General features: G+C 44.5%; 1 long non-coding RNA gene across 1 annotated transcript; it reads right to left on the reverse strand.

Annotated features, from left to right (window-relative positions):
- Positions 1 to 441: 441 nt before the first annotated feature.
- On the reverse strand, positions 442 to 1,422 carry LOC125096850 (uncharacterized). Its single transcript, XR_007126413.1, has 3 exons — positions 1,383 to 1,422; positions 984 to 1,029; positions 442 to 542 (listed from the first exon to the last, which is right to left on the reverse strand). It is a non-coding gene; the product is annotated as an uncharacterized LOC125096850 (long non-coding RNA).
- Between the last annotated feature and the right edge of the window lie 13,525 nt (positions 1,423 to 14,947).

Below are 14,947 nucleotides of genomic sequence, written 5' to 3' on the forward strand. Positions count from 1 at the left end.
TCCTGGGTGGCTCAGTGAGTTAAGCCTCTGCCTTCGGCTCAGGTCATGATCTCAGGGTCCTGGGATCGAGTCCCGCATCGGGCTCTCTGCTTAGCGGAGAACCTGCTTCCTCCTCTATCTCTCTCTCTGCCTTCCTCTCTGCCTACTTGTGATCTCTCCTTGTGAAATAAATATATAAAATCTTTAAAAAAAAAAAAAAGAAGTTAAACACCTCATTTCAACTCTGTTGTTTCAGGCTCCCAACTGTGCAAATCCCAAGATCTTCAGGCAGCCTCCAGGCTTGACATTTGGCTGGAGAAAAGTGACTCTCTTCTTTCTAATAGAGAAAGAATTGCTGAATCTTGGAAAAATACGAAATAATTTTGCAAGAGGCACGTTGGTGATAACCTATGGTAATAACATACCCCTTAGCTTTACATCTTGCCATAACAAGGCTGAATTACTCATAGCAAGATTCAAAAGTTGAAGACATCGTCTTTATCTTTAATTACTGTCAGGTGAGGCTGCATCAGGCTTTCCACTGCTTTCCTTCAAGCCATCCACTGAAAAGAAAGCATACTGCAAATGGAAAGGGGACTAGCACAAGTACTAACTTAGGGAAATGTGGCCACTGTCACTGCCAAACACCAGTCTGGTTAAGATGGGCGTGAAAGTCCTCTTATGTCCTTGTGTCCCTTTCCTGTGTAGAATTTATCAGCGTGTTCTTACTGCCCATTGAAAATCAATGGGAAAGAAGCCAGGAGCCCAACGTCCATCCAGACGAATCGTCTCAGTGTGTTTAATCACAGGACTGTCAGCCTTGGTGTCGTCACAGCCAGCATAGGTAGTCAATGGCATTTCAAAATGTTACTGTCAAGTCCTGTGTTTCCCCAACCTCTGTGGCTTGCTTCCATCCACCTTTGAGATGATTTAACCCCCACCAGCATGTGTAGCCCCAAGTGGTTTCTAGGAAAAGGATTGCAGATATGCCTGCCACTACTTACTTCCTCTCCCAAGATAGACATCATCAATGGATCACCACCTTCTTTTCTGCTAAACCCAGACAGCCGCAGCCTTAGAATCCTTTTCAACTCAGGGCTTCTAACAGCTATCTCCAATGGCCTAGGACTGGTATGCAGGCAGGAATGTATTTGGCTTCTCTACCCTTGGACCAACTGGATATAGAAGACCCGAAAGATAGCCAGCCTAGGACTGGCTCCATATGGAGTCGTCCATACTGCTTAGTCTGTCCTTGACTTTGTGTTCCTTTTCTTATAACTGGCTTTCCTGCATCCACCCATCCACTTATATACCCATCCACCCACCCATCCATCCAACAAATATTGACTGAGCACCTCCTATAAATCAGATGCTATGCTAAGCCCCAAAGATACAGTACTTACGTTTATAATGGAACTTTTATCCTAGTGGCGGAGACAGTTTATAAACAAATAAATGAAACAGTAATAAATGCCAAGAAGAAGATTAAAGCAGGACAAGCATATCTACATATGTCAAAATGATTAAATCCACAGTGTGAATATGTGCAGTTTACTCTATTTCAATTATGGCTCAATAAACTTGAGGTGGGAGGTAAATTTAGAAGAAAAACAATGGTGGCTGACATGAAAAGGAACAATATTTCAGACATTATGGCCATGACACTCCCTCTCAAGCAGCAGTACGTGAGCAGAGTCGGCGTGAAGTAAAGGAATGGCACAGGAAGTTATCCAGGAAGGAACATTCCAGGCTGTGAGGGACTGGTAGGAAATAAGGGATTGATAGGAAATCATTTGGTTAATATTCCTCTCATTTTTAGGGTCAATTTTAGAGGGGTTATATAACTTGTCTAAGTAACGGATAAACCCCCAAATGTCACGGTTCTAACATGACAGAGATGCATGTATCGTGCGCTGGAAAACCAAAGCAGGTGTTTCTGACTGGCCAGAACTTTCCTCCTAGCAGGGATCCAGAGGCCAAGCGATGGCCTCTTAGACTTATGACCTCTCCATACCAAGGTCAGTTCAAAGGCACAGCAGAAAGGGGGCGGGGCTGGGGGTGGAGAATGTTAATCTACCAGCTGGGCTCCCCTTCCGCTCACACTCAGGGTGCATTGGCAGGAATACTGTCCTGTGACACATAATTGCGAAGGTGTGAAAGAAAAGAATTGGGGTGGAATCAGCCAGCAGTTTCCTCCACGGCTACTTAGTGGCCAGATCAGGATTCGAGCCCATGTCTCCAGGCCTCCATAGTCCACACTCCTTATCACTGCCCTCTTCTGTCTCCCCGTGTGAGCCGAGTTCCTTTGCCATCCTCTGAAGGCCTGGCTCCTGCCCCCGCAGCTTAGCTTGGCCTCTGTCTGCCATACCTCTTGTCTGTTTCTGAGTGTTCTCTGCTCCCAGCCTTCTTTTCCCTGCGTTTTGGTCATGCGTCAGTGTGCTGCCTCCCCCATTGTCTGGGCTCAGTCCTCCACATGAGGTGGTCTGCCTGCTACATGGGGCCTGAGCCCAGAGTCCCTCTGTCCAGGATCGGCTGCACCCCACTGGGCAGGCTTCTCCTAATAGAGCTTGGCTTTGTGGTAATTAAGGGGCTATTTTCAGTGTTAAATGCAGACACTACGGCTGGAAAACCAATGGTTTTAGCATACATAATAAGTTGACTATTTCAGTTAAAGGAAAGATGCTTTAACTACTTTTTAGAGAATAAAAAAGAGACAACCTGAACACTGAAAAAAACTGAAAGTCACCGGAACCACCATGTGTGGAGACTCAGGCCTCCATGAGTGAATGGAGTTTCAGAACACGAGCACGTGTGCATCTAGGGCCACAAGAGGCCTGGGGTGTGGGGTGAAGGGCTTAGATCCCCAGGCCATGCCCAGAAAGCTGCTCCAGGTACATCTATCATCAATGGGAGGCTGAGAATCCCATCTTTTGTATAAAAGAGAAAACACATTAACACATAATAACACATTTATAGAGGGTTTAGAAGTTCATTGCCTTTTCTGTTCACATTTTATATCTAGTTATTTTATCTTCATAATCTTAGCAGAGCACATTTCTTAATACACATTTGTTAAATGGAGAATGACTTACGGATGAAGGAATAGGACAGAAAACACGGTCTCCCCATTCTTAGCACGTGTGAGTAGATGAATCTATGAGCAACAAATAAGAAGATAATATATCATCACGATATAACAAACCTTATAATGGGGTTGATTTGCTTTTGCTATGTATAGGTAGGACTAGGTGATTAATAAGGTATAAATGTTAGGCAATTCCAGAGGTGGGGTCCAGGGACCCAGTCCCCACCCCCATGTCCTCTCTGCCTTATTGGGTCTGGGGACTCTGATCTTTCACACTCAGACTAGTTTCTGGGAAGACACTCCCATCCCTTCACACAATATCTTTTAGAGAATGTCCCAGAAAGGAATGGACCTGAGAAAAGAAAGAGAAAGAGAAGAAAAGAAAGGTAAGGAAAGAAAAAGAAAAGAGAAAAAAAAAAAAAAAACACAAGGAAAACCGAGAGAAAAAATGAATCTTGAAAAAGAAAAAAAAAAGTGATTTCATTTTGGCTCATACAAACAAAAACAAAACCCCCCAAAACAAGTCTTTATTCTTTTAACTCTGGTTCACATGTGCACACGTGCACACACACGCAAGTGGACCTATTTCCAAGGCACTAGACTCCTTCCTGCCCTCATCCTCCCTCCTTGGAACGTCCTCTTTCCCTGGCAGAGCTCTGGAATGATCTGGTTGCAGTTTATTATGGTGTGAGGACTCCAGAAAGAGAGGCCAAATGGAGATGAGAACAAACCTCTCCTTCTCCAAGGTGACACTCAGGTGGTCCCGTGCGTTTGCGACTCCGCCAGGTGTTTGGGTCTCAGGAGACCGCTGGACCTGAGGCTGCAGGGACGATGACGCGGAGGTGACAAACGTGCAAATAAGACCCAGAGAGGCAGTGGACTCCTCCCGTCTCTCACACTCCACACCGACACGGGCATCTAGTTTGAAGGCCGTTGGGAGTCTGTCCTCTCTGTCTCACCGTGCTGCTTCCTGCCTCAGATCAGGCTCGCGTGGCGTCTTCCTGGGGCGGTGGCCACGGCGGGTGTCCCCTGATCTAGCCTTCTTGGCCCGTGGCCCGTGAGCGGTGGCCGCTCCTCCCAACCGGGCTCTAGTTCCCACAGCTCGCACTTGCATCCGGGGGCGCTGCTGAGTCCAGTGAAGAAGACACGAACCGGTGTAGCTCCGGGGCGTCTCAGTGAGAGCATCCCGCTTTCCTTCTCTGTCCAGCCCGCCCTCCGCACTGTCGCCAAAGCCGTCCTCCTGAAATGCAAACCAGTCAAGCTATTCTCCTCCTCGTGCCCGGCCTGCCCCCTCTACACGGTAAAGACCAGACTCCTTATCGTGGTGTATAAGGTCTGCGGGACCTGGATCCCCCTACCTCCCTGGTCTAATCTGCCATTCTGTCAGATACGGCTTTGCTTCCAAGCACTCAAAATTACACAGAACTCTCCCTGAAAGCCTTGCTTCCCGCGAACCCAGGCCTGGTGATGCACTGTGCCTCCTGCCTGGAACTTTTTTCCTTCTCTTGTCCATTTGGTGACCATCTAGCCATTCTTGAAGACTCTGTTCAAACAGGCCGCATTGGCGCTTGCAAGCTGTGTCCTTAGGAAGCCCATCTGAGCGTGTGCATGGGGTCTCCCGTAAAGCAAGGGCCGCCCTGCGTTTCGTTAGCTCCCTTGTCTCTCTCCCCGGGCTGGGAGCTCTAAGAGTCCTGTCTTGTCCTCCTCCTCCAGATCCCTCCAGCACATGCGCAGTGCCGCTGATTGCTGCCAAGTAAGTTTCGGTGGCTTAATCACACCGTGCAGGGTTAATGCGTAGTGAGGACAGTATCGCTTCCTTTCTCTTACAGTCTGATTGTGTTACCCAAAGAAGAGATATTGAAGTCCTGATTGCTAGGACTTCAGAATGTAATTTTATTTGGAAAGAAGATTGTTGCAGGGGTAATGAGTTAGGATGAGCCCCTAATCCCATATGACTGGTGTCCTTTAAAAGAAGCAAAGACACAGAGACGGACGCACACAGGACCGTTCAGCACTGGGGGCAGAGACTGCGGCGATGCATTGGCAGACCAAGCACACCAAGGACTCCCGGGAGCCAGCAGATGCTGGAAGAGGCGAGGAAGGAACTCTCCTTAAAGCTACTGGGGAGAACACGGTCTTGCTGACACCCTGATTTCAGATTTCTAGCCTCAGAACTGTGAGTCAATGAATTTCTGTTCTTTTAAGACACTTAATGTGTGATACTCTTAGGGGAGCCCAGCAAAACAAGTACACTTTCCATCAGACCAGATGATCGGTCCCGTCCTTTGAAAGATGACTGCTGATTGTCTCCCTGTCTCTGCACACGATGGTACAAAGGTCACCATGCAGAGGCACAAGGACCACAAAACTCATAAATCTTCAAGGGCCCCTCATTTATGAGGCTCATTCCAAGGGCATGGGAGGGTCGCCAGCTTTGCGTTCCCATGACTGTAAGTTTTTGTTAAAGTTTTTTGCATGGTATTGTAGTCACAGTAAATGAAGAGTGCTGTCTTTTTCCTCTGCTCTTGAGTCAGGCGACTTTGCCGTGGCTGGAAACTTTTTGGCATCCTGCTAAGAGGATATAAATTACCCAGGAGATACGTGAGCTTGGTTTAGTGGGATAGATTGATGTGGTTTCCAGTCCCCTGAATGGAGAGGTAAGTTAGCATTAGCTCTCCCACCGTAAAGGACTTTCTGCAGTTCTCCTCTCCCTCACTGTGCCGACTCAGCAAAGTCACATAGGGTGCAAGGCCAGAGGCTGTGTCCTGCTATGCCTGTGTCCTTCTGCACCCACTCTGAAATTAGGGGGAAGTGAAAAGACACAGGTTCCAAGTGGATCCAAATGTGAGTCTGTGAAGCATTCTTTAAATCACCAGACGTATAAAACCATAATTGGAGAAATTCTGTGCTCATCTTCGTCAGAACGAAGTTCTCTTCTGTCAGCAATATACTTGAGTAATGTAGCCTGTACCTAGAAAACACGCCTTACATTCTTTTGTATTATGATGGAAAGTCCCACAAAATAGAATTTAGTCTGAATTCTTGTGTTTTAGGACACAGAGCTCTCCTATAGACAGGTGTATAGGGCTGAGCCCATTCTGAATGTGAAGTTGTATGTTTTCTGCATGCATAACAGGTCATGTTTTTGTGACTCTAATTTATCTAGTTCTGATGAAGTCTGATGCTCGGTGCAGATGAACCTGCATCCGACTCACAGCCTGATGAGACAAAAGACAAGACTTTTGTCTTGAAAAGACAAGACTTTTCCCTGAACAAAATTCCTACCCATATTCATCTTTGAATCATTGTGTAGCATAAGAGTAATGTATTGTACAAATTAAGTAGCTCAATACAATAACTTATGAAGCAGAAAGTAACTTTTCTAAACCATTTAAATAACGTGAAATTAAAAGAAAAACTTTTTTACTAAAAGAAAGACTGAATTTTGTTTTTTAGAAAAGATTATACAATTGTAACTGTATGAAGAGTTAATCAGAGCATATGGAGCCCAAAACTGTGTGGGAAGAATGTATTATAGAGATGTGCCAGGCAATTATTTAATAAGAATATGTTATTTATGGACTTTGTGATACTGGTGGTGTTAGTCATCTTTGTTATTATCTGAAATGTGTTTACTTTCTTCTCTCAGTCTAAAGAAATATTCGTTTTTGTGCCAGATTTTATATTCCTCATTTTGTATTCTTTTTCTTAAAGAAGGCCTTCCCCCAAATTATATGTGTTAAGCCCTATGTAATCTGAAACTGGCCTTGTCAATCATGATTGACATGATTTTTCATCAAGTTTTACTGAAAGCCAACATCAGGCAGGGCGTTGAGGTAGGGGCTTTATGGTATAAAGTGGGAAGAGCCATCAGTTGGAGTTAAGGGTCTGGGGGTCCCAGAGAAAGAGAGAGAGTCATAGGAGATTAGGCAAGACCATACCCCTCTTTAAAACTTGACTTCTTCTTTAGTGAAATGAGGAGTTTGGGTTAAATAAATTCTAAAACTCACCTTCGCTTGATTTTGTGAATATGCATTTCAGAGTCAGCCCAAACTTGAGTATTTTTTATAAATAATATTGTCACTACTTAGCTGTTTATGCTTTCCGGGAATTTATGACCCAGTGAGCTAGGATGGGCCTTTGGTTTGCTGTGACAGGGCAATGTTTGCTGGGAGTTCTGTTCCTTTGTTTCAGAGGTTGATTTATATCTTGAGCCAAATGGGCCCCATTTCTGACAGCTGAAGTTTTGAAGTTTTGCCTGAGCATGTTCTCATGAGGGTGGATACTCTTTCTATTCCAGCAGGAATTACTATGTCTAATAGCTAAGTTAACTATCTCAGTCTCATTGATCCTCTGACAAATCCTGCTTGGGGGACCTGGGACAGGATGCACTCCTGCCTGGCAGTCTGGGGCGTGATGCCATGACTTTGCTTTCATGGACCCTGACATCTAATAGAACATCCTCTCTGATGTTTTGATTGCTCTGAGGAGATCCACTAGGTTACTGGCCATGATTTCTGTCACAGGGATAATGCTTATTGTCACAGGGGATATTGACATGACAGTGCTCTACAGTTCTTTTTGCTAAGGAGCCATTGTCCATGTAAATGTCAAAAACAAAATTTTCATTCCAACTAATGTTCATTCTATATTAGAAAAATAGCAATGCGTGCTTCAGCTGACACTTCTTTTTTATTTCCATGCCTAAGTTAACCAATGGCTGTTTTTATTCATTATTCACTTATTGATTTGACTTACATCCCTTCTTTTTCCAACTTAAGGGTTTTAATTAGATTTCTAAATTCAAAAGGGAATTCTGGCCGTATCAAAATGGCAGTTTTTGAACCTGGCAAGATCATAATTGTATTTGGGTTTGATTTCGATTTCCAGAGATAACTTAAGGAGGTGTCAACAGCCCTTAATAAGGTCAGTTACATAAGCAGGTAATTAGTTTGAGAACAGAATGTCAACATTGATAAAAGCTGCTAATTTGGTTATTTTTAAAGATGTTTGAGCTGAGGCAGATACCTTTTAAAAAAGAGCTCTTGTCTGCTATGGCTGTTTTTGAAGATTACATGCTAGTCAGTTAAATGATTCATCTAATAATTCCCTCAATAAATATTTGCAAAGGCACTGGATGAGAAGCTGTTGACCACTTCGCAGAGAGTTCTACAGACTGAGGGTTAGTGTGAAGAAGACAGAAGTTACAGGTCAACTTGACCCAGAAAAGGAAACCCCACCTTTGAAGTTCCACTCCAAAGATAGGACACGGATAGATAGTGTTGATCTATGCTGGCTTGGCAGACACTAATGGAGCAACAGGAAAAAATAAAAGGGCTCAACACCAGCATGGTCCTTTGGAGAACCAGAGACATTGACTCTGTTTAATGAAGAAAGTGGTCATTTGGTTGCTGCTGCAGAGGATAACCAACCATAGGACTGTCACAAGAGCAATTAAAAAAAAAATAGAAATTGAATGGAACAAATAGCACAAACTGTATGGTCATATATGAATCTCTTTAGATGGGTAACTATCACTATATAGATGGGTCAAATTATTAACATTAATGCAACCACAGTTCTAGACTATGTGGAAAGTGTCCTGAACATTTCACTAATTAATTCAATCATTCCATCAGTCAAATGATAGTTTCTGTTGAGACTACGCACGAGGCCTCAAAGATGAAGAAACTGTATGGAGGCCAGAGTGAGGAGACAAATAAACCAGCAGTACAAGATAGCTTGAAAAGCACAATGACAGAGTACTCGAAAGGCACCGCATTCACTGGTGAGGGAGTGGTGAGCAGGGGACACTAGGAGAGAAAGCATGGCTAAAGCCATTGATAGCCTACCCACCCACCATTTCCCTCATTCCTCCTCTCCAGTGGAACCTTTTGTTTTATATGAGGCAAAACACATTCAGAGAAGAGGGGTTTTCCCCCTAGTCACAGGTACGCCATAGGGATTCTTCTTCCTTTGCCAAAGATTGCTCTAGGGTAAGCCAGTAACCTAGACCTGCCTAATGGGACCAGTGGGAAAATCTGCTGGGAAACATTTTCTTCTCCGAGAAAGAAGATGTCGCGGGAGAAGCTGTCATTTCTTTCTGCCTTTGGATGTGGTTTTGTGTGGATCTGATGTCTGGAGTCAAGGCATGCAGTTTGAGACCATATGGGGAACGCCGAAACAAAGAGAACGCAGCCTACAGCTCAGACATCATCAGGCTGCGAAATTAACTAGTTCTGGAACTGCCTGCTGTGTGCTTCTTGCTAGGGGGATAAGAAGTCTCTGTATCATACCGCATTAAATCTCTAGTTTGATATTTTGTTAGTTGAAAAAAATTGATACAAGAGTCTTCCTGAAGGAAGTTCTGAGCTGAGTCTTTAAAGAGTGTATAAGGCTTAACCAGACAAAGAAGTGGATGAGGCAGGCACTGAAGGGACTGAGCCAGACAGACAGTAGCACATCGAGGGAACCACAGGTATTTCACTATGGCTCTGGCAAGAGGTGGGGCTGGAGAGAAATATAGGACCTTGTGTGCCATGAGAAAAACCTTGAGTGTATCCTTTCATGGTTGTATGTATAGGACTAAACCAAATGCTCTGAGGAGAGGTCTTGCCTGGAGAGATCCGAGGGGCACTGAAGATGCCTCTTAGATTTGCGTTTGATAGAGATGACTCTGGTGGCCATGGGGGGGGGGACACATCAGGGGGCTTGGGATGAAACAGAGAGCACGTAGGATAATTCTGATGAGAAATGGAAAGCGTGATAGTGAAGGGGATGCAGAGTGGGGGCGGGGGGTGGGGGGCGGCGAGGGGAGGGTTGGGAGATGTTAAGAAGGCAAGCTCCATAAGACTTGAAGCCTGATTGAATATGGGGCGGAAGACACAGGGAGGTGGAAAGGCCAATTCTTGAGTTTTTGGTGGGTGACGAGGCAGGTAGACATTTTTGTCTCTTGCCACCGTCTCTTCCTATCTCTTGCCACCAAGACCGGAAATTAATAAGGTGGTTCTGAGGCTGGGGAAGTAGTTGGTATGTGTGTGATGGGTTGGAGGTGATAATATATTCAACTTGAACATATACATTTGAGAATTCTGAAGGACAAAGAGGTGGGGATTTCTAGCGCACGGTTGTATGTATAGGACTAAACCAAATGCTCTGAGGAGAGGTCTCGCCTGGAGAGATCCAAGGATCCTTAGCAGAGAGATGCCGTTGAAACCTTCTAAGTGGGTGTACAGTATGCAGACTGAGATGAGATGTTTCTTCGAATACACCCACACATTAGAAGCAAAAAAGTGGGACAAAGGAGTCAAAGAGCCATCAACCAGAGAAATAGGAGAAGAGGGGAACGGAAGCAAAGGGAAGATTATTTCAAGAAAAGAGAAGGGGCCAAAGTGTCAAATTCCAGAGAAATGCCAAGTAAGACAGACACTGAGAAAAATCCAGGGGGTTTTATAGAAAGGAACTCATACCCAGGGGAACGGTGGGGGTAGAGATGGGCTTGTGCTGTGGTAGGGGAAGGAATGGAAGGTAAGGAAACAGAGACAGATGTATCAATCATGGGTTCCCAAACTTGGCTGCACATTGGAATTTGCTGGGTCTCAGTCCCAGGGAGCATGATTTAATTGGTCTGTGGAGTGTCTAGCCATGAGGGCCATCCAAATTCCCCCAGGTGATTCTATTATGCATCAAAGTTAGAGACACACTGCTAGCAAGGACAACGTGGGAAACTGAGCTGAGTAAGAGGAAGGCTTATGGACTGGAGAAGCAGGCTAGAGGAAGGTTCCCAGTCCTCAGAGAGAAAGAGGCCAAGACTGAGACACAAAGTACTGAGCTTCATGCTGGGAAGTCGGGGGGCGGGGAGCAGCAGGTCTTCTGTGAAGGGAGAAGAGGCTATAAAGATGTGAAAAGGGGTGTGTACCTTCGAGGAGAGGAGGAAGTTTTTCTTGTTGGAGCTTCCCAAGGGCCAAGGAGCTCATTTGTGTGATGAATTTACTGTTGGGTTTTCTTTTGTATGTCTGTCCCTCCTACTACACCACAAGCTCGTCTGTTTTGCTCACCATCGGATCTCCAGAGGCAGACTTATTATTGCCTGGATTCCAGTAGGTGCTCATTAAAATTTGTTGAATGAGTAAGTGGTTTATTTATTTATCTTCCTTGGTGTGCTCAGCAGTGATCACTAGGATTTCAAAATATGTCGAAAGAAGTGAAAAGCCAGAGGCCTGTCACAGGCATCACACGACATTCAACTTCTCACCTGATTCAGCAACACTACAGAGCCTGGGCTCTAAAAATGAAGACCAGTTACCACTGTGCAGCCCAAACCCCATGACTGCCTGTGGACTGACCTTGGGCATCCTGGTCACCTGGGCAACTCACTGGGACGGGAAAGTTAGAGGTGGAGTGGGAGGTAGTTCTTTAGGATTCGTGCAAGGATAACTGCAAATGCATGCCTCACAGAGGCATTTGCTTCCTTTTTTGTTGCTTTTTTTTTTCTTTTTGCTTTCCTTTTAAAAATTTTGTTTGTTTGTTTGTTTCCTGAATGGACCAGCCGGCTTATACTATACAAGAAGCATAAAGAAGTGAATTAATAAAATTCAGTGTCTCTGCTCCCTTTATGGGGCTAGCATATGCCTTCTTGGTGGTTGTTTGAACTTGTTGGTCTGTCTCCTCCTAATAAAAGTAAGTTTCATGAGAGCTAAGAATTTTGTCCATTTTTTTTTTTAAAGTAGGCTCCACACTCAGTGTAGAGCCCAACACAGGGCTTGAACTCACAACCCTGAGATCAAGATCTGAGCTGAGCTCAATAATCAGATGCTTAATCAGTTGAGCCACCAGGGGCACCAAGTTTTGTCTGTTTTATTCTCTGATGTATCGCACCTCCTAAATTAGCATCATCCCACAGTAACTATGTATTGAATGAATGGACATTCACACTGTGCTCTGGCTGTTATTCCAGATGGGTTCTCTGCTCTGAAATCCTGCAGTGTTCCCCCTCCTAATCTAGAACTTAACCATCACCCACTCCATCATGAAGCTAGGTGTGTACACCTTCTCGGTATTCTGGACTCCATAGGAAGGGATTTTGTCTAGTCATCCTTGGGACCCATCATCATCCTGAGCCCGTAAAAGAATTTGTTCATTCAAAAAAAATTGGCTGAGGGGCGCCTGGCTGGCTCAGTGGGTTAAGCTTTTGCCTTTGGCTCGGGTCATGATCTCAGGGTCCTGGGATCGAGCCCCTCACCGGGCTCTCTGCTCAGCAGGGAGCCTGCTTCCTTCTCTCTCTGCCTACCTCTCTGCCTGCTTGTGATTTCTCTCTCTCAGTCAAATAAATAAATAAAATCTTAAAAAAAATTGGCTGAGTATTGCTAGTTCCAGGTGCTGTGCTAGGCCCTACTGATACGATGTTAAACAAGATTCGGTTTCTTACCTCAAGGGTTTCCCACCCAGGGAGGAGGCAGATGTACAGGCAAATGATAAGCAAGCCAGTGAGCAGTGCCACCGTGGGGTCTGGACAAGGAACAATAGGAAGGAGCCCAGTGGAGCACTTTCGTCCTCGTGGGGCCAGGGTGTGGGTGTTTGGAAGGCTGGTCAGGGAAGTCTCGTCAGAGGGGCTACTGCTTGAGTAAGGAGATGAGGGTATGTGGGTTGGCAGGCATGGATGTGGAGAGAAAAGGGGAAGGGTAGTGGTGGTATGAGGAGAAGTGTGTCGGGCAGAGAGAAGAGTGTGACCATGAAAACAAGGAGACATGAGAAAGTGCAGGGAGTGATGTGGCTCAGGGCTGGGGTTGTCTGTCATGACTTGAAAAATAAATCAAAGATTTATTCTCATCACAACCTGGGATTCCAACTTAACTGAAGGTTGACAGAGTAACGTCCTTTCTGCTCATGGATGGAGGGAGCCCAGTCCCAGTGCACAGCTCCCAATACGTAAGATCCCTACACTGAAGCCTGGGCTCTGCTTTCTTCATTCTTTGCAATTGATTATGGTGGTTGTGAAGATCTTATTTTTCTCCACTCTAAATCCTGCATCTCTCGTCTGAGACTAATTATATGATTACACCCTTCTTTTAATATTGACCTGGTTTTATGGTATAAGATACTTTCAAATGATAAAACTTGTTTTCTTTGAGATAAAAAGGGTAGGAAAAGAAATTGACTACAGTGTTTGTAGAAGGATAAAGGAAATAAACATTTTGGGATAAACAAAGACATTTTAAGTCCCTAACTGTGATCTATTAGGGACATTTCTATCCAAAAGACAACCCTGTACACAGCAGTGAGCAGACAATGTCTGGGCCGCAAATACAAAATGCTTCAAGGAAAACATTCTTCTTTGAAAATAATCAAACACAAAAGAAAGAGAATTGGAGTTAAATCCCATCCCTAATTTGTGCTACAAACCATGTGGCCAAAGTGTAAAATTTATAAACGAAATTATCTTTGGCTTCTTCGACCATCATGACTAGCTTCCTCAATGAGAGGAGGAAGTAGAAGGAAGAGCCATTTCCTCAATGTATCTCCTCTCTGAGTGAGGCTCCTGTTTGATTGGTTTGGCTCTGTTTTTCCTGTGGGCAGAAATGGAGAAGAGATTGCAGGACGGACAAGTCAAGACAGAGCCCCCAGACTCCTTCCTCTTTAAACAGAAGAAAAAAACCTGAAAGGTATTTTGACATTTTGTTTTCAATTTTCTAACTTGGCTCAAGTTGCTTACCTCTCTTTGCAAAGCTACCTACACCAGAGAAACGTATATACTGTATTTCTTGTCAGAAAGGAAAAAAAAATCTCCAAATGCTTGACAATATGGTGGGCTGGAAGTACATGAACATATGTACTGGGAATTGAAAGACTCCATGAAACTTCCTCTATAATCATAATATAAATAGTTTCCATTCCATTATTCTGTCATTGTACCTAGAAATCCTGTGTGATTCCTGTCTTTAGGGAAAGATATGTCAACATTTCAGATTACTCTGATTGAATGGTGATAACCCACTCGGTTGTTAGCTGCTGGACGGCAGAGCTATCTTATGCTTCCAAGAATGCCCCCTTGGCTTACATATACTCTATCCATATGGTTGGAGTTTAATCAGTATTACATGGAAAGCCAAAACTAAGCACTGTCAACCATTAACATCATAATAGGATTGTTCACTTATAAAATAATTCTCCAACTACAAACACTGAAATCTATGCTTATTCAGAAGAAGGAAAGTTAGGCTGCTTTAGCGGACCTGGAGCAAGAGAGGGTGAAGTGAGATGCTTGGGACCTTGGGCACCAGATTTGTATTAGAAACATAAGGTTAAACACATGTGTAATCAAGAAATTTCTAGGAGTCACATTGAAAAAGGTAAAAGAAGCAGGTAAAATCAATTTTCATATTTTTAACCCAATATATTAAAAAGTATCATTTAAATAGGTAATTAAAATAAGAACTGTTAGTGTGATCTTTTACATTTTTTTGCACACTAAGTCTTCAAAATCCAGTGTGTATTTTAATCTGATAGCAAGTCTCAGTTCAGAGGAGCTGCATTTCAAGTGTCCAGTAGCCACATGTGGCTACCATATTGGGCAGCACAGATCTAGAAGGCCAGCTGGCAGAGAGGGAGGGAAAGGGAGAGGGAAGGCAAAAGGGAGGGGCACTGCAGTGGGGGAGCCATAGGGAGCCAGGGGTGGGAAGAAAGTGGCTACGAACAGGGACTGGGGAGGAGAGCTGGAAAGCAGGAAGGCACTGAGACATAATGTACTTCATAAGTCTGCTGGGCCCTTTCCAGTGTGATGGCATGAGCTGCACTGCCCAGGCATGCTTGGCTCAGACTGGGTTGGAAGGATTTTCAGGGCTGTGTGTAGGTACAGTTCCTTCAAGTGCTGTTCCTTTGGTGTCT

The sequence above is a fragment of the Lutra lutra genome, chromosome 4 (genome assembly GCF_902655055.1).
Source record: "Lutra lutra chromosome 4, mLutLut1.2, whole genome shotgun sequence".
Classification (NCBI taxonomy): Eukaryota; Metazoa; Chordata; class Mammalia; order Carnivora; family Mustelidae; genus Lutra; species Lutra lutra.